The 8393-nt window shown below is 40.9% G+C and overlaps 1 protein-coding gene across 3 annotated transcripts in view; it reads right to left on the bottom strand.

The window, feature by feature from the left end:
- Positions 1-6597: 6597 nt before the first annotated feature.
- hic1 (hypermethylated in cancer 1) overlaps positions 6598-8393 on the bottom strand; it is a 14354-nt gene continuing 12558 nt past the window's right edge. For all 3 annotated transcript variants that reach the window (XM_037461881.2, XM_037461890.2, XM_037461872.2), the window contains exon 2: positions 6598-8393. This exon is cut by the window's right edge and continues 7163 nt beyond it. The gene's annotated coding sequence lies outside the window, so the exon portion shown is untranslated.

The following is an 8393-nucleotide window of genomic DNA, read 5'->3' as shown; positions in this document are numbered from 1 at the left end:
GCCACTCTGAGCATAAACATGACAAAGCTGTATAAATGGTGGAGAGACGAAATGCTTCATGGCAGGCTCATGATCAAGTTCATGCTTGCAATGCATAATCTTTGTTATGGAGAATCTTTTCCTAAACAAAATATATATGTTTGTTTTTTCTTTCATTTGTCACTCATTCTGATGTGCTTTTATGTCCATTAGGCCACCACTCTTTACTAGATGATAACATGCGTTTGCTAATGTATTATGTACATTTATCCACTTTGTCTAACGTAGCGTGCAGTTGCCTTTAACTTTATTTGCTGGCCCATTTTTCTCAATGTAATATCGCTAACAATATAGCAGATAACGCTCTGTTGTTAAAGCACTTTTTTGTAATACGATCGTGGGAATGAGAGAAGAATATGATTTGCCTGAAGCGGCAAGAGCGGCAGAGAGAAAGACATCAAGAGGAGGGGAGACAAGCTGCAGCTGGTACAGGAAGTGAGGATTATGCCAGCGGAGGGCATGAGAGCAATCCACAGGGCGCTCTCACAGGAGACACCACAGCTCAGTGCACACACACTCACACACACACACCATGTTGCATGTTGAAGCCTCCCTTTCCAGACATGTTTTTGTGTCTGCATGTGTGCGAGTGTGTGTTTTTTGCAAGTGTTATCAGAAGGTTGAAGATGGAGACAGAGGACGTCGTACCATCCCTCTCTCTGTGTTTACACTCAATCTAAACAACAGACCGGCCACAGAGGCTAATGGGGCCCTAATCTATAGAGCTGGATGACACACACAAGTTGTCTTGTGAGTTTCCCAAAACAGACCATCTAACCTCTCTGTGCCACATACCGTACTTTTTATACTGTTTGTTGTATGCGATGCAGTGAGCGTACGTGGGAAATAAATGCTTTTCTGTTTTTTTTTCCCAAGCAACTTTTCCACACCCACACGGGGAGCAATTTGCTGCTTGTTTAAGGATTCATTACCAATTTGTTGACAGGAGGAGCCAGGGATTAAACCACCAACTTGGCAATAAAAGTGAACCCAATTCTCTACCACCTGAGTTATAGCTTCCTGTGTATAGCTTCATGTGTTGCTTGTATTCTGTATATTTATATTTGATTAGAAAAAAATTAAACATTTGGATTAAATGCTTACACATAAGTGAACAGATTCTCATAGGCAGGTCCTTAGTAAAAGATGCCCAAAAAAACACATTTATGTGTTCCTCTCACCTTTAAAGTGTTGGTATCTACACCCATCCACTGTGCTTTACCACACATATATACACACACACTCACACAAAGTGAAAGTGATGAAGCATGTAGTAATTTATTACCCTTGTCAAACTGAACAGAATGCTAATGGACTGCTTTTAAGTGTGTAACTCCACGCTAAGGAGGTAATGGACACCTGGTTTTTCATAGCTCAGTGACTTTCTCTGTTCTGTGACACACACACACACGCACACACACACACACGTACACACGCATACACATTTAAAGCGCACCTTCTTTGCCTTGAGAGTGCGTCACCCAACACAATAGAGTCGCAGGACCAGCAACAGATCCGGCGGTCTCACCTTCACACTTTGTGTCACACACAGAACACATTCGCTGCCAATGCTTTCACGTGAAGCCATTTGCAATAACGGTTACACAACTTTCATTGACCTAACACACAGAGTCTATGTGTGTATCTGACAGTAACTCTCTCACCTTCTGAACTGCAGTTGTTATCATGCCAGCTCATTAGTCGTTCAACTTTTTCCCCTCCAGGCTTTTAGCATAAAGGCTTCCTCCTTCCCCCTGAATGATAAAGATCTCATTATTACTTCTAATGTTTGGGCTGTCAGTATTATTTTTGAGTGTGTGTGTGTGTGTGTGTGTGTGTGTGTGTGTGTGTGTGTGTGTGTGTGTGTGTGTGTGTGTGTGTGCGTGTCACCCAGCCAGGCTGGCCGTGGGCCTCTCTCCCCCCAAGGCCACGCGGGTTTGTCCAGGCTTGCCTGGCCGCGGCACTCCTCTGTGCTGGATGTGCAAAGTTTATAGTGTGAAGTCCCCGCTTGGTTTACTGTGTGTGCTTGTCCTTGTTGCTTTCAGCAACTGTGAATGGCAAATTCCGGAACCTCTCACACCAGCTTCTATTATCATCATGTGGGTAAGAAACACCAATTTCTGGAAAGTTTAGCTCATACTCAAGCTCAGTTTATTGGTGTTTTGACGTACACCAAGTGCGCAAAAGCCTGGGCTGTTTTTACACTTACTTATGTGTGTTTCCTCAATGTATTATTTGTGTTGGTCTTGCCTGCTGTGCAGTGGTAGGTAGATTATAAACGTTGTGTGAAGTGAGAGAAACAGGATGGGTGGAAATGTCTAGGTAGGTGCCCGCTTGTTAGTCAATCTGAAGGCAGGAAATTGCACTGGCAGAGGCACACAAACACACACATTGGCCGCAATACACACCCAATTTGTCACACGCACTCATGCAGAAACTGAAGCAATACTTCCTTCTGGTATACTTCTCTGGAATCGGCTCATCTTTATGACACCCCAAACCACCGAGCGCTGTCCCGATCTACCTAATCACTCACAGCAACTTTGCTTTGCAGTTTGACTAAATTACAAACTGTACAACTAGTAATAGATCCAATTGAACTATTCCTCTCAAGTTTTGGCTTCCAGTGAAGCCCACTATATTCACATATGTGAGTCTCACTTTGAACTGTGGCTGTGTCCAAAATAGCAATGATCTGGTGATGAAACATTGACTTGTACCCAAAGATAGGCGTCTCAGAACATCATAAAGTTGCATCTAGTCATATTTCTTACGTTAGCTAACGTTACCTTCCAGTAGCTGCCATACCAGATCAAGATAAGCTGTACCAGCAACAGAATGAATTGAGCAAGAGTACATTGCGTAAACTAATTTCATTCACTTTCCCACAGTGCTACAAGTCATTTTAGCATCTTACAGCTAATTATTTTTAGTTTCCAGTTAGAAAAACACTCACTTTCAGCAACAGAACCCAGATCAAACGCAGATGTCCTCCGCCTGGCATCTATTGGTCCAACACCACAAAGCAAGCAGGTTGTTGGACAAAGACACAGGTGCAAACAAATGGTAACGCTCCATATCGGCTGAATCACCTTTCCTAAGTGGGCGAAACCATCTTCGTACTTTGTCATTTAAATTAAGGGAAGGTAGTGTTTTAGCAGATTTCCCAGGCTATATGGTCCCACTTTAACACGCTATGGGTGAATACAAGCCGTATTGATGTATTGCACCTAGACATATCTCCAGAAAAAAACCTGCAAAAACACTTAATTCTACAGAGCTGTTCATCAGGGCCGTAAAGAATTCAAGCACATTTTCTATGGCTGTCTTTGTCTTTACCTCGAGCCCACTAGGTGAACAAGGTTGGTTAAGAGGGGAAAGTAATAACTCTGACACGTCCCTTAACCATATGCAGCTCAGCTGCATTATATCCCCATGTTTTTCAACTTGTCAAAAGCACAGCTAGCCATAACACCAGTTTCACCAGGGAGTAAGGTTAGGCAACAAATTCACAGTGAGTGGGAGAGGGAGATAGTACCATATGTGGGTGAGAAACATGTTCTCATACAGGCTGTTTTTCTTTTGTTTCAGCTGCGCAGCCCCACCTTAAATGAGGACAGTGAGCAAGGGAGCATACCGGACAGGGGAGGAGAGGGGAGAGGTTGATGGGAATCATTGAAGAATTGGGCATAATGTGCTCTGGCAGTCCCTGGTCCAGCTGTTTTCCATTCTAGTGGTGAAATGTAGCTGGGGTGGGATAGACATGGAGAGGAAGAAGAGGAGGAGGAGGGAGACTGTAAAACATGGCGTAAGACACAACATGTTAAGATCACAACGATGGCCAAAGTGAACTGGTGTCCTTTTCTTTCTTTCTATGTTTCCCTCTCTCTCTCATAAAACTAAATTAAACTGTAGTTCATTTGACCACATCAGACTCCAATTAAGGAAATTAGTTATTTCTACATGCTTAAATTTACAATATGCTTTTATCGATATAAGCCCTAAAGCTATTGAAAAAAATCAAATTGTGTAACTGCGCTTCTGTGGTTATTTTTCAACACATTTCTTTTGCCTGGACCTAATGCTGGTTTTAGTAACGAGTAGAGAAACAATTACAGTAGTTGTGTAAAATCTATTTGATCTTAAAGAGGAATTGTTAGTCACAAAATAGGCTTGTTCCTACAGCAGTCACTACAGTGTGTGTGTGTGTGTGTGTGTGTGTGTGTGTGTGTGTGTGTGTGTGTGTGTGTGTGTGTGTGCAGACATCAGACTCCCTCACAGTTGCAATGACTTGCCAGTGAACATGTTTTCTCTTCTTGTGTCAAATGTACTCAACATCTGAAGCACCAGGTTACACAAACTTACCATTCCTGAGCAAACACAGAGAGACACACCTCACCTTTTCACAAGAATAACATGTGCCCCCCCCACACACCATTTTTAGTTGCCAGCCTGAAACTGGCTACCGGGGCCCGGCACCAGACACCTCAGACCTTTGCCATTTAGAGTGTAGGTGCTCCTGATGCCAGAAGGTCCACTGACGTTTCTGACAACTGCCCATGACTTCAACATATAAAAAAAATGCATGTTAATAACTCACTTTATCTTTTGGCCATTGTTTCTATCAGTTTATCAGTTGTGATAAAATTGCAGCCTTGGTTCCAATTAATCTCAGTGGCCATTTGCGGTATTGCAGCGGAAAATCTTTGATGCTGAAAAGCATTTCCTTCACAGACCACCATTATAAAGGAGATATCAGTAGGGACATTTTCAACCCAAAACAAAGTCAATTCTACAATGCTTTCCCGGAATTGATCCACGGTTATATTGGTTCAATTTTTCTTAAACCAAGAGAAGCAGTTTCTAAATCAATATCATCCGTATAGCCTTGTTTCCATTCACCATGTGGTATGCAAACATTGAAGTATCAAATTATAATCACATTATAAAAGTTGTTTGGAGATTGCAATATTTTAGTTCCTCACTTGCAAGAACAAGCATTTATGCTTCCTTAAGGTAATTCGTGTAAAAAAGAGTTGACCTGAAAAACGGGATATGGAAACGCCTTCACTACATAAGTTCTGGGGTGGTGAACATTTAACCTCTATGACTGATAATCCCTGCCCTCTGCAATGGTTCACACTGCTGTAACACCATTACTCTGTTGTGTATTTGATTAACTCTTTGCACTATTGTTTAGTAAGCCTTTAACTTAATTTAATAGTATAATTATTGTGGATATATTGTGGATTTTCTACTCGGTCCTTTCTTCACGTGTTTACATACAAATGCTGTTGCAGAAAAATCATTTCATAACTATCTCTCAGAGACACCGCATGACCCAAAAGTAAACCAGATGCTAGAACCTTTTCAGCCGTATGCGCCAAGGATTCCGAGATTCCAGTATCCATTAATAGAGGTCGAAGCTTTCAACACACTTGTCACAGAAACTGGACTCCCTGGATCTAATTTTATTAATTGTAATTTTTTAATGTAACACCAGTGGTTTAAGCGTGCTTTCCCACTAACTGATCATTCATTGTTTCTGTTCTCACTGGTCTTCATTGTAGACTTCTGCAATGAATTTAGTGTGCACAATGTGCACGTTTATTATTGACAGTAGAAACAGATTAAAAACTCTGGAAAAAGCTTGTGAGTGCTCTTTGAGGTTTAATAATAGATACGATTGCCACCATTTTCAAAATAGAGCCAACAATGTAATACGTTTTTCCTTCAACTCAGACACAACTGTGCCTGCGTTTCAGGTTGTGGAAACAGAATGAAATGAGACATGATGAATGTCACGCTGTTCCTTTTGTTTTCATCCACTGTTCAAACAGCAAAAAGCAGATGATGCCTTTCATTACACCTGGGCAATTCGATCTCTTAAGAAGCACCACTAGTTCATGAATGTTGATGATTTAAGGCACCCGAGAGGAAAAAAAATGCTAATTTCTGTAGTGTCAAGACGTAGTTTGCGGCAGGTTGCTTGATTCATATCAAACATCTGGAAGGCACTATGATTTCTTATGTGCTGGTGATAATGAGGTTATTTTCACACGGTGGAAAAGGATGTGTGTGTGTGTGTCTGTGTGTGCGTGTCCGTGTGTGCCGTCCTGGCTGGTTTTGCTCCTGCTGACAGAGTAATGGATCTGTTCAATGTTGCATGTGGACTGTGTGATGAATGAGATTCATTTGAAATTCTCTTTCTTAAATGAGGCACTCACATGGCTCACATGTCCCATATTGGGGAATATGGACTTGTATGTGGAAAAAGTTTTTCGCTTTTGCGGTTATCATAGCTGTGAAATGGTCTTGATCGTGGTCTTTTGTTTTTCTTTTCTTCTTTTCTATGCGAAACCCATTTAACGCACAATAAATGTGTCACAAATACTATATGGTTGCTGTACTGGTCTTAAACTTAAGGTGTATTGTGATTTTGGATTGGGGAAATTCTAGGGTAATGAAATTTAAGAATCTCGTCTAATCTAAAAAAGTGTACAAAAATGTATATTTATTAAATGCAATTATTATTTATTTAAAATGTCCAACAACAACAAAAAAATGAAATCATGACACATTTCCCGCTAAATCCGTTATGCAATTCACTTTATTGCCAAGTTGATTTTGAGTATACTAACAATCAAAACAAACAAAATGTTTCACATTGGCTTTAAAAAAAAAAAGCCTTATCAACATGATTATCAAGACACCATAATTGAAAGAAAATTATATTTTAAAAAAAATACAATTGAAATTTACACAAAATTAATTATAAAACATGTTGACATGCAATAAATACATTCAGACCTTTAAGCAAAGTCAAATCAATATTGACAATGAAATGCAGAAAATGTTGTTTGGTTAAATGTATTGCTTTCATGGCATTGGTGTTTGCTTAATGTCTGCTGAAATAATATCCTTGCCTGCACCAAACAATCTAATCTATTATTTTCCCTATTTATCGGCAGCTACTACTGTTTGCGCGGCGGTCTGTGCTGCTGCTGAACTTTCTCGTCCGTCAACCACATCCAGTCGGGTACAAACACCTCGAAAGGTCACACTGATCTCCATTCGCTCACAACCCATCATTTCTACACATAGCCATTTCCCAAAACCAGAGTAAATTGTTTTTGCGGGTGTGTGACTTTGACTATATGTGAGTGCGAGGCCCCCTGAACATTTTGGTGGATGTTTTAGCATCTGTTAGGTAAAAGCTGTCAGTAGAATCACCTTTTCTTTAACAATGGCTTTTTCTACAAGAAGCTACAGGCCAAAGTGCAGGGAGGCCTTATTAAATCTGATCTAATCTGGAGTTGAGCATCAGTCTGCCGTCCAGCTGTGTGTGTGGGTGTGTGTGTGCGTGCGTGCGTGCGTGTGTGTGTGTGCGTGTGTGTGTGTGAGAGAGCGAAACATATACATATCAAATATTCTCATTGACCAACATTTGCTCTTCCAAATTCCTGCTAGTTTTGTCCTCTCTGTTTGTCTTTAAATTTAAACTTCTGGAGCAGAAGTTGTACTCTGTAAACAAAAGGATTGCAGCCAAAGTCCACTCAGCTTGTCTTGTATGTGCTCAAGGTAGAGGCAGAAACAGAGGTCCAAGCTAAACAGATGGAACCCCTTCACTATTCGACTACAAAGAGCCTACAGCGGGTCGTGTGCTGGTCGGGTGATAATTGTTAGGTCTGGAAAAAGGATGACATTTCTGGGAGCACGATGACTTGAACATTAATATCTAGAAGAAGAAGAGGAAAAAAACGCGACAATATCCTGCAGCAGTTAACACGAAAAGGCAAAAAAAATAATTTCCCTTACAGGATAATGTCTTGAAGGAGATAAATGAAATCCCACAGAATGAGGTGAGGGGGGGGGGGGGGGGGGGTAAAGAGTTTCACAAAGCAGCCAGCTTTTCCTTGTGATTTATTGAAGGTTGTGACTATCATGCACAGGCATTTTTTTCTCTCTGTTCCTGCTGCTTTTCCCTCTCTTGCTCTCTCCATCTCAGTGCATGACTTGGCTGGTGCAGCGGAGGCTCAATTGTGCAATTTATACGTGTTTACTTAACTGGCATCTTTCTGAGAATATTTTCCCCAAACATTTCCCCTCAGATTATTCTGCATTTCCTCTACAAGAATAAGCTGTATTTCATCTTCTTTTGTAAGCCCTTTCTTGGCTTGAAGATCAGAATACTTTTTTTAAACCATTATTTGGCCCGTTTCCTGTATTTTAACACATGCCACAAAGTTCGTTTGGGAAATTGATCAGGGCTTAGAAAAAAAGAAAGCAGCTCCTCACATAAACGTTTAGACAACCGTCTTCTTCGGCATGAAAAACAGCTGGGAGTAAGTGGA

Source organism: Pungitius pungitius, chromosome 3, assembly GCF_949316345.1.
Source record: "Pungitius pungitius chromosome 3, fPunPun2.1, whole genome shotgun sequence".
In the NCBI taxonomy this organism is placed as follows: Eukaryota; Metazoa; Chordata; class Actinopteri; order Perciformes; family Gasterosteidae; genus Pungitius; species Pungitius pungitius.
Note: the sequence above shows the minus strand (reverse complement) of the source record. Positions and strands in the feature narration are given on the sequence as shown.